Here is a 17,978-nt window from a genome sequence, read left to right as displayed (position 1 = left end):
GTAAAATTTTTCATTTACTTTAACACAAAAATGAACTAAAAGCACTTCTGGTCATCTACTTTTATATAAATGGTGGAAAACACCTATAGGCCGCATCCAGACAAGTGCAGCCATGGTTCTCCCTGGGGACAAGTAGCAGTAGCACATGGTTTCATAGTTAGTAGGGTCAGAAGGGACCTGAACAGATCATCAAGTCCGACCCCCTGCCATGGCAGGAAAGAGTACGACCCCAGCAAGTGTACATCCAGCCTCCTCTTAAAGCTCCCCCAGGGTAGGATCCAGCACCACTTCTCTTGGAAGTTGGTTCTAGACCCTAGCCACCCTGACTGTGAAGTCGTGCCTCCTGATATCTAGCCTAAATCTACCCTCTGCCAGCTTGTGACCGTTATTCATGGTTACTCCTGGAGGTGCTTGGGGAAACAGGGACTCCCCCAATGCCTGCTGGTCCCCTCTGACTAGTTTGTAACAGGCCACTAGATCCCCCTCAGCCTTCTCTTGCGGAGGCTGAACAGGTTCAGGTCCTGTCGCCTGTCCTCATAGGGCCTGCCCTGCTGCCCCCTGATCATGCGAGCAGCCTCCTCTGGACCCTCTCCATGCTGTCCACATCCCTCCTGAAGTGCAGCGCCCAGAACTGGATGCAGTACTCCAGCTGCGGCCTGAGCAGTGCCGCATAGAAGGGGAGGATCACCTCCCTGGACCTGCTCGAGATGCATCTGTGGATGCATGACAAGGTGCGGTTGGCCTTCCTGACTGCATCCCCACACTGCCGGCCCATGTTCATCTTGGCATCAATGATGACTTCAAGATCCTTTTCTGCCTCTGCACTGATGAGAAGGGAGTTCCCCAATTTGTAGGTATGGTGCCGGTTGTTCCTCCACAGGTGCAGCACCTTGCACTTGTCAGTGTTGAATCCCATCCTATTCTCGTCCGCCCACCCCTGTAACCTGTCCAGGTCTGATTGCTGCCTATTCCTCCAGTCTAGCATGCCCCCATTCCCCGACATCTTGGTGTCATCAGCAAATTTGAACAGGGTGCTTTTTACCCCCTCGTCCAAGTCACTGATGAAAATGTTGAACAGTGCGGGCCCGAGGACCGAGCCCTGGGGGACCCCTCTGCCCACATCCCTCCAGGTCGAAAATGACCCATCTACCACTGCTCTCTGGGTGTGGCCCTCCAGCCAGTTGGCGACCCAATTGACTGTGTGGGTGTCAACACCACAGTCCCCCAGTTTTTTAATGAGAATGGGGTGAGAGACAGTGTCTAAGGCCTTCCTAAAGTACAGAAAGACTCTGTCCACTGCTACCCCTGCATATAAGGATTTTTTGACCTGGTCATAGAAGGTCACAAAATCTTGTGCCACTGCTACTTGTCCCCAGGGAACTCCCATGCCACACACGCTCTGGCATGCATCAGGTTAGGGTGGCGTAGGGAAGGGTGCAGTCAGCAACTGTGCTGGCCCAGCAGCCTTAATTGGGGTCTTGGGGGAGCTGCAGCTGCAGTGATGCTGCAGCTGGAGGTCTGGCCTGCAGCCATTTTCCATGCACACATGGAAATAGGGTTTAATTTTGCCATTGATAAATATCTTTAAAGTGAGCCTCTACCAACCCTTCGAATAAAGGTAATAACCAGCATAATGAAGGATGACACTTCATGTTTAATGACTCCTTGACAGGAACTTTATCTTGGGAATTCTTTTCTTAAGATGTGAGCGTACTACCAATGAAAGAGGGAGAGAATTCAGCTACTGAACAGAAAGAGTACCATGTAGATATAACTGAAGTACAATCTTCTATAGCGTGTAGTCTTAACAATATATCTTGACCCTCTTTGAGAGAGACCCCGTCTGGAAAAGATACCTGGAGAAAAGATATCTGGAGAACTCGCCTTTTATTGTCTTCACAACATGCCTCCTCTCTTTCTTGCACGTACGCCTATAATTTTCCCTCTTTTTTTGCTTTCTGACCTTATAAAAGGCACGTTTTAATATAGTCACAACCATCAGGCAGTATTTTACAGGGATGTTTTCTGTAACTCAGATTTATATATATATATATATATATATCTCCCACTAGCTTCTTTTTTTTATTGCTCTAGCACAAAGGAGTCCAAAACATTACCTGCACTCCCATTGTTTTAGGTGCAGCATACACTTAAAGAAAAAAAGAGACCACCTTCCCCCAAAGATCTTGCACATTGACATGTTTTGGAGTAGGAAAGATGGAAAATCCAAGAGAGATGCTGCACAAATAAAGCTGGTGTAAACCAGCATAGGCTGAGGGAAGCCAACGGGCCTATGCTGATTTACGCCAACAGAGGCCCCATTCCTTCATCTGGAAAGATAAGATCGTTCAGCTTGTCCATTCAGTCCTGATTTCTCTGCTGAGGCTGCCAACAATGGAGGGAATTTATGCTAGTTGTAATAGTGGCTTTTAAGTTCTTTGATGAAAAATTACCCGTGGGTCTGCCTCTTGTGAGCATGCCTCGCTCCTTGTACAGGAATAATTGATGCCAAGTTCCATCTTATCACAGATGTCCTTTTTCAGAACGCGGAGTATTCGGAACTCAAAACAAGGACCTTGCAAGCGAAAGTTCACATGGAACATTTTTTTTGGCAGGGTCCATAGGTCAGCCTATAAAGAAAGAAAATATCTCTGTTTTCTTCTGCCGAGTTATCAGATTTTGAAAAGAGCTCGCTCCTCTTGTGAGGTCCAGGTAAAAGTTCACCCGTTCCCTGGCTGATTGCTTCTGACAAACAAAAATTAAGGACCTGAAAATAAGTATTTTATCTGAAAAATGCTAAACATCCCAAAACAAACATTCAACTGTGCTGCTGCCAAATTCCACAAGTAAGAGAGCTGCAGGCCGAGACAGCTCATGTCTCACTGGGGAATAATGGGTAAAGTTTGGCCAGCTGCCCTTCTGAGGCCTTCAGGGACCCTCAATCCAATTGCAGTGTCTTAGAGGATGTGAATTTCAAGGTTACACCTGGGTGTTCAAGGGCAGGGCCAAGTGTAATCGGCACTTAGATCATAGATTAATCTTATTTGCCATCTATTAGGTTTGATTCTTGCTTCCCTCTCTCCCTCCCTAAAGCCAGGATTATTGTGATAGTTTAAGATAATGGATTCTAACGGAAGAAAGGTCACGCAGGCATTGAGATTTGGAACCTTAAGATAATATGATTAATCTAAAAGCTTCTTTCTAAAAGGGGAGGGGATACTTTCATATGTTTAATTGCAGCAAGAGGAAAAAGAGAGGGTGATGGAATTAGCGCCACAAAGGGAGGAGTGGAGGATCCCACTTTTGTCAACAACTGCAATTAATTAATGAGAAACTCTTTCATTTGTTGGCACACTGATGATCAAGTAGATTTTTTTTTTTTTTTTGATTTTTTATTCCTGCCTGAAAGCGATGAGCCTTTACTGGTGATTTCAAGAAGTACATCTCAACAGTTGCTGCTAAATATGCATATTACTTGTCTCAACTGCATACATATTTCATATGGCATATATTAATATATACACACACATCCTACAGATGAAAAATGAAATGTAAATAAAGACAGTCTAGTATTTAGTGCTTAGGTTTGATGGGCACTATAAGAAATCCTATAATTGTAATAAGATTATTTAAAAGAAATTGAAATGCAACATTGTCTGCACCTATGTATAGAAAGATACAGTCTCAATCCCAAAAAGAGAACAATATTAATATTAACAATATTTATAGAACCTCAAGAGGGTTAATTACTTAGTGAGAATATCCAACTTAAAGATTTTTTTTAAAATATTGTATTATTTAGGTTATTTATTTCAGAATTTCCCCTAGCACTGGCCAATCAGGCCAAAAATGTCAGGCCATTTCATTAGCAAATTTACATGTATTTTCAATACTGGAAGAGTTATTACATTTTTTAAGGGCTTTTGTTTGTTTTCTTTATTTGTTTTATCTTTTATTCTCTATTTGGTTTATTTATCAAAGCCTCAAACTGCATCAAATAACACTGAAGTCTAAAGTCAGTAGTATATTAGCTTTTTTTAAGGTAAAACATTGGGCTCTTTTTCTTCTTGCATCATATTTTCAAGCTCTTTTCAGCAAATGCAAAGAGGAGAAACTTTGTTAAATGTAAGTGTAGATATGTATGCAATAACATAATTTGAGCATCTGGAGGTTTAAGAAACATACTACAAAATGCAAGATTTGTGATAAAATTGCAAGAATTGCAACACACTCAATTAGTCAGTGTCTATTTAATTGTTATAGAGCTTTTTTGCATTGCTGATCCATGCTGAGAACTGCTACATTGTAAAGAAGAGCCTGAACACCTTTAAGAGCAGAGTGATCCTCCTTTTACTCAAGTGGAAGAGAACAAGGATAAGGTCAGTTCTCTAATGTTGCTGTTCCTGATCTGAGTGAAAACCCAGCACAATTTTTAATTGTTTGCAAGGGAACCAATATGGTATATGAAGCCCCATACACTTTTGAACTTCTTTGTTTTGTTCTCTGCTCCAATCCGATGTTTTTGGTTGATCTGCAAGATCAGACTTAAAGCAAATTTTCTTTCCCTCCCATCCTCATGAATGCTGAATTCAAGGTGTATTATTCCTCAAAACAAAGCAAGTGTCACGTCTTTGGCCTAGAGCTGCAACTGCTTTATATAGTCTATAATAATATAGGTCAATCATAAGGAACCCAGAGGAGACTGTCACAGGTTTCCTGGATGTTTGGGCATCAACTGGGAGGCTTGGGAACTTCAAAACGGATATATTCAAATCACCTAGTTACAGTAGGTCTTTATTAAATGTACATGTTCATTTGTAAATGTAAATATGAGCTTCCACCCATTTGTATTGTTCTGCACAGGGTTTTAGGACTGGGGAACTCTAACAAGAAGTCACGATCGTGAGCATTCAACATTTGCACAAAACTTAGAGATGCCATTCAAGAGCCTCCAACAACTTGGTTCGCTAAACATCTTATTGTCCCTCAGCAGTTGTGGTTTATCTTTGATGACACAGCAGGTAATTTTACTGATGTGTCCTTCCTAGAGACTTCCTCTCAAACCATGAATGCTAGTTTGAGAAAATAATTCAGTGGAGTAGGGTCATTTTTCCCCCCCAGAAAACTAATCAAAGTATGCAGATATTTTGGTATAATGAAGGTAGAAAAAGCATGGGGAAAATGTACAAAGTGTCTGAAGTGTAGCAGGACAGAAACAAAAATGAAGGGGCTGGTGGTTTGAAGGACTGAGACAGTTCAAGCAAAGCTTTTAAAAGCATGGGCTTTGCTTCAAGTATGAGAACACTCCCATTGATTTCAGTGGGGTTTATGGAGGTACTTGAGGAAGTACCTACATGTTTTGTTGCACCGATGCCTTCTACCTGTTGACATTAGTGGAAACTGTAGTCATTAGGGGTGCACAAAGTGAGCCCTATTCAATTAGGTTTCAGCCTGAATCAGGCACAGTGATTTGATTAGTTTATTCAGATCACTGTCCCTGATTCAATTCAGAGAATCAGCAATTCAGACATAGACACGGCTTTAAACGTTTTTTCTACATACCTCAAGGAACCAGCATGGCTTGTGAATGCTGTGACGCTGGGGCACATGGGGGGTCCCGCAGGAGCATGGGGGGCCCTCCACGTGCTCGGCGGTGAACCCAGAAGTCGATCGGAAGTACTTCAGTTTGCTGGGAAGCTGGAGTGCATTTGTGTTGCTGTCAATTTGCACAGATTCAGAAACCCTGAGAGATTGACTCTGAGCTTCAAGTTCAAATAAACCCAACAGTTCAAAAGCAGAACTGTTCAAAATGCCAAGTTTGACAAGTTGTGCACTGAAACCATTAACTTCGGTCAGGTTTACTTGAAACATTTGTGACTCCCTAGTTCAGCCTGGGCTGAGATCTATCTACACAGGGAAGTCACTTTGGCCTGGCATTGCTAAAAGCACTTCATACAGGTATAGTTTGGGTCAGTTTATAAATATGGATCAAACACCAACACAATTTGTGGATGGACCTTGGTGAAATAACTGATGGAATATATTTTCCTCATGATCAGGGCTTGTTGCTAGAAGAAAGGCCTTGGATGTGGGTAACACCCTTAGCTCAAGCTAAAATCCATAAGGAACTAATCTGGTTTTGGATTATAGTTCAAATAAATATTTGGAGATGTTTAGTAGAGCTTTTCCAACGTGTCACAGTAGAGAGACCCAAATGAAGATATGTTTTATGCAATTCTCCTTCCCTCTACTCTTTCCAATAGCAGCACAATTACATCTTTCACATTGCCATCTTGGAAGGACAATTGCCTGGACACATTCAATCAGCTCAATGGTCTATATTATTTTATAAGAATATTCACACTTCTCCCTTTCTCAGCCCCTGGGTTTGTGTGTGTTTTTCACCTTCCTCAGAACAAGTTGCCAGTGCTCTTGAGCCTCTCCAGAGAACAAGCCTCTGCCTAATATATGATGTGCTTATTCATCCCAGACATAGGGCATATCATTCTCAAATGACTGACAAGCGTTCTAAAATGAAGAGAGCCCGAAGTGTGCTCTAATAGTGATGGGAAGCATTTCTAGTCAAACATAAAGCAAATTAATGTGAGCCCCCACTGCACCTTTAATCTGGAAATGTCATAAAGTAATAAGCAGAGTGACCCCGGCAATGTCTGGGGCTGGATTTCAATAGATTTACATCTTAAAGGGCAGTACGTATTTTTAAATAGCAGGGGCCAAATTCTGATCTCATTTATGCTACTGCAAATTTGGAGGAATTCAGTGAATTTCAGGTGTATCTGAGATCAACATCTGATGGGATTTCGCAGGATCCATGATGACCCCACTTACAGTTATGGCAACATCCTCATTAATTGCAGTGGGAACAGATTCTGGCCTCACCTCTCATATTTTCAGGTTTATTTTATTCACAGTAAATTTAAAGCAGCCAGCCTTGGGGAGAACAGTCAAAATAGAAGGTTGTTTTTGTTTTGTGGTTTCTGTGATATTCCCTAGTTGTTTTACATTTTTAAAAAAATCCAAGGTAATGAAATTTCAGAACATTCCTTTACTCCTACTCTTTCTGATCTCCACCCACCCACCTGTACTTGTACACACACACACGCGCACACGCACACACACACACACACACACATGCTTGTGGGGAAAAACTTGCTTCTGAATCTCTTTTCATCTCCTGAGGATCAATTTTGGAAGCCAAAATCCAAGAGCAAGGTTCTCTAACCACAGTCAGCCCCAATGAATTATAATGCAAAGGTCTCCTTTGGGTTCTGTGACTGCTGTTCCCCTTATTCTTTGTATAGGGAGACTTTGGGGGAGGCAGGATGCATTATGTACACGTGCATCAAGGCAGACAGGAGGTAGCAGGAATCCTGCTAATTTTCATGCTATACCTATTTCCCAGGGTATAGCGACGCCATAGCATACCTAAGGGAGAGAGAGAGATGGTGACCAGGGCATCAGACTCAGGGGCCAACTTAGATTTGCTAAAATAGCAGCCACTGCCACTGTTTTTTCCAGCCACCACAGCCCTGGCCCTGGGTACAACCACCCAGGGTGCAGAACTGTCCAGTTACACCTCTGTAAAGGTGCCTGGCAGGAGCCCTAAAAGGAATCGGGGTGATGGCTTGGCCCTATTGTCCAGTACACTTCCCATGCTAGCAGAGCTGTGCCTCAGGAGCCAATTTGCACCCAAGTCTTTCACCCTTCCCTAGGTGAAGGGAGCCCAGGAAGTGTTAGACATCTAATAGCATTCAACAGCTTCCAGCAAGGTTGAATTTTACAGAGCTCTCTATGTATTCTGTACTAAAACTAGGGCATCTTCACATTAAATCCCTTTCCCCTTCTACAGTTTCTTTAAATGCAAAAATGAACAGGTCTAGTTTGCAAAAAAAAAAAAGACAAAGAAACATAGGGGAGGGAACCCCCCACTCAAAGACAGAAAGTGCAGGGAATATTAGTCTATTTGTGTGCTTTTACTCAGTGCTGGACTCTATTTCATTTTAGTGATTTCAGACTTCTAGAAAGGAAAAGAAATGGGGGTAATAGACTGCTCCCTGGGGTTTCCAAAAAAAGACAATGTCACTGTAGTCAGGTGCATGCCTTTACAAGTCATAGCTTGGTTTTTAAGAACTTCTAGCCACTCGGTCCATGCTGCCCATGCATTGAGAAGGCAGCTGTCTCGCCGTTAGAGCAGATGCCTGGAAAGCAGAAGCTTCTGAACTTCAACCACTGACTGACTATGTAGCCCTGGGGCTGTTACTAAGTACCTGATTTTCAGAAGTGTGGCGGCTGACTCCTGTTGCAATCAATGGGCTCTGAAAGTGCTGAGCACCTCTGAAAAGCCAGAGCTGAAATTTTATGGTTTCCCCAAATATAAGATGGGGTTAATCATACATCCCTAACTCACAGGGGCGTTGTGAAAATTGATCAGTTAATGTTTGTACAGAGCTTTGGAAATGTAAAGTGCTATATAAATGCTAAGGATTATTATGTTCCACTCTTTCTCCGCAGCAGAACCCTTTTGGGAAAAGAAAGGAAAAATCTATTAAAAAGTGCTACTTACATTTTATCTCTCTGCTTCCTTTTTCTCTTCTTTGATGCTTTTAGTAAGTTTAAAAAAAAAAACTTGAAAGGATTGGTAGTCTAATATTGCCTTTCCTTGTGTCAGTCTCTCTTGTTGATTCACACAACCAATATCCAACAGTATCCTCACACATATGCAGTGAGGGTGACACTATGACATCATAAACAATTACTAATGGGCTGATACCGATACAAAAAATGTGTTCATCTCTTTTAGCCTCCACCTTTCTAGACAAGATTTAGTCCTACAGAATTTTTCCCATCTTAAGTGGCACCAGAAATGAGTCCTGATGTAGGGGTTATGGGCCAGGCGAGAGCTATAGATTCATAGATTCACAGATGCTAGGGTCGGAAGGGACCTCAATAGATCATCGAGTCCGACCCCCTGCATAAGCAGGAAAGAGTGCTGGGCCTACATTACCCCAGCTAGATACTCATCCAGCCTTCGCTTGAAGACCCCCAGGGTAGGGGAGAGCACCACCTCCCTTGGGAGCCCGTTCCAGACCCTGGCCACTCGAACTGTGAAGAAGTTCCTCCTAATATCCAATCTAAATCTGCTCTCTTCTAGCTTGTGGCCATTATTTCTTGTAACCCCCGGGGGGGCCTTGGTGAATAAATACTCACCAATTCCCTTCTGTGCCCCTCTGATGAACTTATAGGCAGCCACCAGGTCGCCTCTCAACCTTCTCTTGCGGAGGCTGAAAAGGTCCAGTTTCTCTAGTCTCTCCTCGTAGGGCTTGGCCTGCAGGCCCTTAACCATACGCGTGGCCCTTCTCTGGACCCTCTCCAGGTTATCCGCATCCTTCGTGAAGTGCGGCGCCCAGAATTGCACGCAGTACTCCAGCTGCGGTCTGACCAGCGCCCGATAGAGGGGAAGTATCACCTCCTTGGACCTATTTGTCATGCATCTGCTGATGCACGATAAAGTGCCATTGGCTTTTCTGATGGTTTCGTCACACTGCCGACTCGTGTTCATCTTGGAGTCCACTAGGACTCCAAGATCCCTTTCCACTTCCGTGCCACCCAGCAGGTCATTTCCTAGGCTGTAGGTGTGCTGGACATTTTTCCTCCCTAGATGCAGCACTTTGCATTTCTCCTTGTTGAACTGCATTCTGTTGTTTTCTGCCCACTTGTCTAACCTGTCCAGGTCTGCTTGCAGCTGTTCCCTGCCCTCCGGCATGTCCACTTCGCCCCATAGCTTAGTGTCATCTGCAAACTTGGACAGAGTACATTTCACTCCCTCGTCCAAGTCGCTGATGAAGACATTAAAGAGTATCGGTCCAAGGACCCCACTGCCCACACCCTTCCAGGTCGAAACCGACCCATCCACCACGACTCTCTATGATGCAGCTGTTCGCCCCGTTGTACCTGGATGAAAATATTCTTGAGGTTGCTCCATGCTAACAAACTTGGCAACAGACAGGTAGTCACAGATGGTTCCTAACACATACTTCTTCCTCTCTTTTGCATCTATAATGACAACTTAGTGGGTGCAAGTGGAGCGACTTTCTCAAAGTCACTTTTCTCTGTTCCACTAATTTTCATGCAATCTCAGTCACATTTGATGCATCATCAGAGCACTTTGTTAAATGAATTCTTAATGTTGGAGGCCACCAAGTGCAACAGCCCAATAGCCACAGACTCTAGAATCTACTTTGGAAGGGTGTTTCCTCCCTTTCCCAGAAACGTAAGTTGGCTTTTTTGGTATTGGGGAAAAAAGGAGAATATGAAATGAATATAGCACAAAAATGTAACGTTCTGCCCAGACCGATATTGCCTACACAGATCGAAACCCAAACAGTGATTTTGTTCCCTTAGGTGAGATCACTAGAATGAAATCTGTAGGAACCTCGATCAGGGTCACATGTTTCATGCGTGCTTAGAATCAAAAAACGACATTTAAGCCAAATGCATACATCCACATAGGACTTGATCTGAAGTCCTTTTAAGACAATGACCAAGAGCTATAGTAGCTCCTTAAGGTGAAAAGCTGATTAAGTTGCCCTGTGATCATGCATGAAATCAATGGCTAAACAAAACTGGGAACAAACACGCTCACATACATATCCCAGCATGTGTCTGGGTATTTTGAGAGGACACAAAGGCAAATATTCTGCACTTTCTTAAGCAATACAGACAAATGCAACACAATCCAGTTTATAGATCCCCAAATAATAAAAGTATCAAAGTTAGGAACTAAATCCTCATTTGCATCATAAATTAGTGGCAGGATTTAAATAACAGACAAACACCAGTTACAACTAGTTTCAATAACATGCATTGGTTAATAGCAATATTGCTGTAAATGACGTTTTAATAAAGGGATGAAGCCTTTTTTTTAAAGCAATATCCCCTCTAAACCAAGATCCTTTGCAAGTAAAAGCTTTATTACCTCTGATTTCTTGGCAGCCACTGGAGGAAAGGTCACTTAATAAAGTGCACTTATTCCTCATTGCAGGAAAACAATATGTCATCTCTGTGTTCATTATTTACCAAATTGTCTTCATTTTTTTCTTCACCTGCTGGGTTTTTGGCTATAAAGATAAATAATATTATAAAACTAAGCTAAATATTTTCAGAAAGGACTGGGATTTGTCACCACGCTTGGTTCACTGAGTAAAAGAAAGAAATTGCAGTAGCAGTGCTAAAGGAGTCATTATCACAAAGTAGGTGACTAAAATGTTTGCCTATACTTGCCTTTGAAATATTGCATCGGACTTAATGTTTCCCAAATATATGTATTTTTTTGAAGTTTAACAAGGTGCATGAAGTATCATAAATCCAGTATGCAACACTGATAATCACTCACAATGCATACCTTTCAGCCTTACTTAAGGGTTCAAGGGTGAAAACGCCAGTTATAAAAGTAAGCTACTTTTTTTGGTCTTGTTTTCTGATCCTGGTATCATAAGATATTGGACTCAAACTAAAATCTCAAAAAAGAATCTTCTCTAAGTTCAGAATCCAAAACAAACCTCAGAAACCTGGGATCCATTTTAGCTATTCCACAGAAACATCTTTTACCTTGTCTTACTTCAAATCCTTCCTCAAGACCACTTTGACTACCCCAAATCTACAACTAAAGAAGTCATGCTACTCATAATGAACAAACTCTTTAGAAGAAGCTTTAGAACTAGGATGTTTAAGGGGATTTAAGATCCAAAGTCACTTAGTTGAAAACCCCATATATTGTTCTACATATACTATACTGCGCCCCTCCGCCTCATTTTTGCATGTCATCTGGTAAGAGAGGAAGTGAATGAAAGGAGATAAAACTAGAGTGTGTCACAAAAAATGAATTTTTTTTTTTGTAAAACATTTCATATTATGGTTCTCTACTTTTCAATCAGCCTGAGACAGGTCTAATAACACAAAGGTCTACCTTACCATAATCTCAACCTCTATATTTCCATGCAGATTCAACTACCCCTCTTCACCTGCTTGTTTTCTTTTTAAGTTGCAGTGAGTTTTCTATAGGCAGATTTTGAGAAGCAGGAATTTGCCTTCATTCATTCATTCATTCATTCTTTCCTTAAAGAATAAGAGCATTCACCCATGTACTGTCCTCTACAGCAGGCCTTTCCTTAAATTCAGACGATTATCAAATTTCACATTGTAGGGATCCTGCTGGGGCCTTTGGAGTGACATCATGAGAGCTAGGCATGACAAAATCTTGCTAAACCTATATGTTGAAGACTTATATGGTATATAAGTGGCAAATAGGTCTTCTTGTGGGACCTCTGAATTTCACAATTTACTTAAAATAATGTAATAAAAAATGGTTGAATCTCAAAACCCCATTTGTGATGTATCTAGATAGATAGACAGATATCTCCATCCACATACCTACTAGACAGTGTAAATAGGAAGTTGGGATGCACAAAGGTGGCAGAATTAAGCCCTTAAGGGGTTAATATGCCATCTTGAATAACTCCCTTGACTGAAGTTTTTTTTTTATCCAACCAGTAGTCTGTCTGATTGCTAACAGGATTTCCAGGGTAATGACTCCTTGTAAACAAAATGCTGCACTTATCCACTGGACAGCTAACTTCTGTGTGTGCGTGTCCCTTAAATGTCTTCTCTACATTCATTAAACATAAGGAAGTAATTTCCTTTTGGTACAGCTAAAAATGCATTCTGACAACTCCTTTTAAAGAGCCCATGGGATGCAGAACAAATCTTCATAACAAGCTTTTAATGAAGCATTTAAAAATATACAAAGATTTGTCCTTTTATATCTGGAGTAATATTCATCACATCATCCTCATGCATACCTGACAATCATAACTTTTGTACTGTCTTGTGTTAAGCTATAAAATCCAGGTTTTCTTTAAGATGTCATGGAAACAAGTAATAACTCTTTATAGAGGTAGAAGACAACCAGATCATTGACCTTTTCCATGCATAGTTTTCCCGCTCATACTTAGAACATGTGTGATCCTGAACTGCATACAAAGGAAAAATTCCCAGTTGATTTCAATAGTACTTTTTCCTGAAAGAGGAATTCTGGTCCAGATTCACCTAGCTTGATTATTCTTTTAACTTGCATGGATTGACTAAAGAAAAATAATCAAGAAGCATAAAAGCCTTCACTCCAAGCACCACACTTGGGCACCCAGTTTGCTATCAATTGCTAGTGCCCTCCACAATCAGAAGGATTTACCCCTACTACATGACCCTGCTCTGCTCCCTCCAAAATAGGCCAGAGACAGGGGTCTGGGACAGACATTGCATAAACTGGTTTGACCCAAATCAGTTAAGTCTGATACTACATTCAATCGGGTGTATCCCAAACCCGTTTCCACCATTTTGAAACTGGTTTATGTGCACTGAACGTCTGTTCTGTTACAGGTTTAAACCCATTTCCGGTCACTTAAACCAGTTTATGTGTAATGTCTGTCCCTAGCAAAGAGAAGCCCATAGCACACAGAGAAGGTTAACAAGCTGAGTGGTACGGTGGAGGGGCTGCCGTAGAGACCACCCTGGTGGTAGTTGTCTCTTGATGTGAACGGATATCCAGCTCAACTGTCTTTGCAACTGTAGCACTATGGCCTGGAAAGAAAGGTCATTCCCCAAGAAACCTAAATGTAAACCATGTAAATTGTCAACCATCAAAAACAGACACCTTGAATTGTATCCAGAATCATGGCATGTACAGAGCAGAATAAAAATGATGCTTGCCCTCCTAAATGCAGATGGAGAGATAAGTTGTTTGACATGAATTCTACTTCAAAATCCAAACATGGCTTTAATTCCAGGGCATAGCATAGGCATTCAGAGATTTTTTTTTGTACATTCAAGTAAATAAGATGACTTCTAAATTGCAAACCTGATTCCTAAAATGGTTAACCATGCTGATATTAGTCTAACCAATTCTCCCCATTCCTCCTCCGAAGAAAATATTACAATCCCTGTTTCACCCAGAGTCAGCTTCAGCAAGCTTGCCCTCACACTTCCTAGGTTTTATCCCGTTTGTATGATTGGCTATTATGAAGACCTACATCATAGATACCATTTGCATATATTTGCCCACTGGGCCTTTACATGTGCATGAAACATGAGGGGTGACAGAGTTGAGACCTATGGTACCCAGCGTGAGAAAGTCTTTGAGATAGTAATTCTGGATAGCTATCCGCCTATCTTGGAGCTCCTGTATAAAAAGGAGAAAGGCCGCTTCAGATGATTCCATCTACTTCTACAAGGCACCACAGCCTTGGGCATAGCCCTCAGTAACAGCAAAACATATTCATTTGGTCCATAGCTAGGTGAAAACATTGAGGACCAATGATACTAAAAAGATTCCTGTCCCTCACCCGTGAGACTAGAAAGAAACAACTAATCGGGCTCAAACTTGATACTTGCATGATGCAGGTATCCAATTTACGCTCAAGTCAGCTTAAGCCCAGTGGTGATGTGTAGGGGGTGCACGCGGGTTTACATGCACTCCCTGAGCACGGAAGTGCACCCCCAACTAAAAGGTGCCACTGATGCACTCCCGCCACCATTGTGCCCCCCCCCCCAGCTGTGGGGGGCATGCATTATTCATACATAAGTCTCCATATTTACTGTGCAGTACAGGCATGCATGTGCAGCCATGCACCTGTACAGTGCGGTAATTTTGGCTACTGCACAGTAAATGAGCACATGTAGATGCACCCACTGTCAGGTATCTTTTTGGTCAAAAATGGGATTCCAGAGCAATTAAATAGTTTCAGGGTCATCACCTTGGAGATCTTTAAGAGCAGACTGGACAAGCACCCAGCTGGGGTCACCTGAAGAGCTCTTTCCTGCCCAGAGCACGGGGTCAGACCTCATCATCTACTGAGGTCTCTTCCGATCCTAACATCTATGAAATCACGAACACCCAGAGCATACTAGAGGCTTCACCAATCTTCCTGAAGTACAAGTGGAGTCCTTTAATCAGAAGCTTGGCAGGAGAAGAATAAAAGTCGGTCAGAAATATTTACGGAAAATAAAATGTCATTAAGTATTGAGGGGAACCTTTTCCACTGAATTTCCATCTGGCCAACCCCTCCATTCCCAACAAGCCCTGAAAGAAGCACTCTGTGAGAACAGATGAAAAAAAAAAAAAAAAGAACATGCAGTTAAATGCTTTCTCCTGCAAATAGGAAGGCAAATTCTCTCCTCAGATGTGTGTTTATGTGAACCACATAAATGCAGGGAAGGGCACAATTTTCCCTTGAGTTTAATTTCATAAAACAAAACAGAAACTGGGTTCAAAACAAAATTCAAGCAGCACTTTTAACATCTTGGTTTCTAAGATTCTTAAACCTTAGGATTTTACATTTTAACATTTGGTTTAGTTGTCCTCAATGCATTCAAACCGTTTTCCAGGGAAAAGGACACTCAAGGAATTCATTTCAGCACAACACATGATAATGTTAGCTTTGTAGCGGGTGGAGGGAGAAGCAAAAGTTTTCTATCAGCTTCAAGTGTCCCATTTGTGACGAGTTAAAACTCTCTGAATCAGATTTTAAACATGACCAGATTTTACTTTCGGTGTCATATAAAGGATCTACTCCACTGAGTCATGAAGCTGAAAATGAACCAAACCTAACATTTAAATTATGATTTTGTGCAGTTGAGATGTCTCTTTCATACCTCATTGGGTAGTTTGCAGAGTAAAACAGCCACCATAGAAAATCCTCATTCAGTGATTTTTATATGGGGCTTACTATTAAGAAGAAGCAGCAAAAGATTGAGGGCCAGAGCTCAGCTGGTGTAAATCATCGTATCTCCGTTGCAGATCCAGCCCTAAATCTCAGTTTCTTTTGTGCTCAAACCTTCTGAAAACTAACTTGCACATCTAAACTGGTTTAATCTCCCTTATTTCCCTTTAAGGTGGGCAATTATTTTGGGTGGAGGGCCGCTTACTGAGTTTTGGCAAGCCATCAAGAGCCGCATGACAGGCAGCCAGGGGCAGATAAATATGAATTTTATAAATGTTTTAGGGGCCCTGCAGGCCAGATTGAATGGCCTGGAGGGCCGCATCTAATTTTGCTCACCCCTGCTTTAAGCACTACTTGCAGTAGAAAGAATGGTACAGTTTTTAAAGAAACATAATAACTTTCCCCTTTTGTAGAAAAACCACAGGTGTGTTGCGGGGAGAGTGCCGAGTGGGGAGGAAGACTTTGCAAAGAACCACTCCTAGAATTTCATCCATCGGTAAAAGGATGACAGAGTTTGATCTCTCCTTTTCTTCACCACCATGGGCACACCACAGGCTGTGGTAGCAGGGAGTTATCCATGCGAGAAGAAGGGACTTTGCACTGACTATGGCTCCCTGCCTCCTGCAGTCCTTCGTCCCCTCAGCTTTCTGGCTCGATGCAAATGCACTGTCCAGAGATTTCCTTGCTGACAGTTGCCTCCAGGCTTTCAATTTAGAAGTCCTCAGATCATATGAGACTCTATGGAGAAAGTATGTCCTCAACCAATTGTGACTCTTTGGTGCTGGAACGATGCATTTGCTTTCTAACCTCCCCTTCTTCTCTGCAGATTCCCAGCTGGGTAAAGGATTCTCTGAAAGCTATAGGTACAATAGAGGTGCTGGTCCCCTCCCATAATCACCAACAGGATAGCTCGGTGTATGTATCCAGGACATGTTCCCCAGGCAAAAAGAATCTTTTCATAACAGGTTTTATTTCATAGCCTGAAATGCTTACTTAAGTAATCATTGCCTTTTAATCTGTGTTGGTGGCATAAATGGATCAGACAGAGGCAGGCAGGCAAATTTACACTCTCTTACACAGGGAACTTCCTTAGGGACTTCCCTTCTCCTCTTTGTTCTCAAGTGACATGTACATTTTCGCTCTCTTTCTCTTATAACTTTATCTTTATTGATTTTATAATAAACCACATGTTTCAGTGATCAGCAATTTTTTTCAGATCCAATGATAATACTTTGCACTCACAAAATAATACTTTGCACTCATGGCTTCTTCCAGCCAAGCGCCTCAAAGCACTTTGCAAGCCTGACTCACTTAATGCAGATCAATTACCAGGGAGATCCTCTTTTAACTAAAACTCAGCTTTTCCTCCATGAGATTTCCATTTTGGAAATCTGAATCTGCACGCGGTGGAACACAAATGTAAAGCCCCAACCCCCCCAGCTCAGAACACGGATGATTTCCCCCAATTACCAACTCCATCCTAGACCAGGGTGTCCCTAGATTGCTTTTTAATGCAATAAACAAAAGTATATTGTTGTGCTTATTTGGTAGAGAGGAGAATTCCTCATGACATGGTCTTGAGGCCTTTTCCATCCCCAACCACCTTTTCTCCATGCCAGTTGTTATAAAGGGACTGCTGGATGGGGTGGGTGAAGTAGTACTCCTCAACCTGTTCTTTCCCACAGCTGGAGTGTCTGGAGTGGGGGAGAACCACCAGTGTTCTGCACATTATAAAACTTTTAGCAAGCGGCTAATGAAATGCAAAGCTTTCTATAAGACCGGCACTAGCCTTCCTATCAAATCATCTGAAATATTTATTTGCCCTCTTGAATAATTGATAGGGGCATCAGCTCTCCCGGTCAATTGATTTATTAAGGGACTGTTTGGAATTAAACAGCTTAAAGATATTAGATTTAGCAGCGACCTTGCTTGTTAGCATATTCATTTACCTACGGGAGCTCCCATTAGATATTGTTAATACATGACGTTCCCAGTCACGGCCTGGATCTCCTCAAATTGCATTAACGCTGGGCTGTTTAGCCACAGAATAACAGGTTTGATTGAGTGCTTGGGTTTGGTGTAATTAGATTTTCCTAGAAAAGGGGGGACTGTTTTAATGCTGTGTGCATTAAACTAGATATGTCATCAGCATTACTGTAATTGGCAAACAGGAGCTTTGGAGAC

The sequence above is a fragment of the Crocodylus siamensis genome, chromosome 15 (genome assembly GCF_052110815.1).
Source record: "Crocodylus siamensis isolate JL-2025a chromosome 15, ASM5211081v1, whole genome shotgun sequence".
NCBI lineage: Eukaryota > Metazoa > Chordata > Crocodylia > Crocodylidae > Crocodylus > Crocodylus siamensis.
This window is presented reverse-complemented; position numbering follows the sequence as displayed.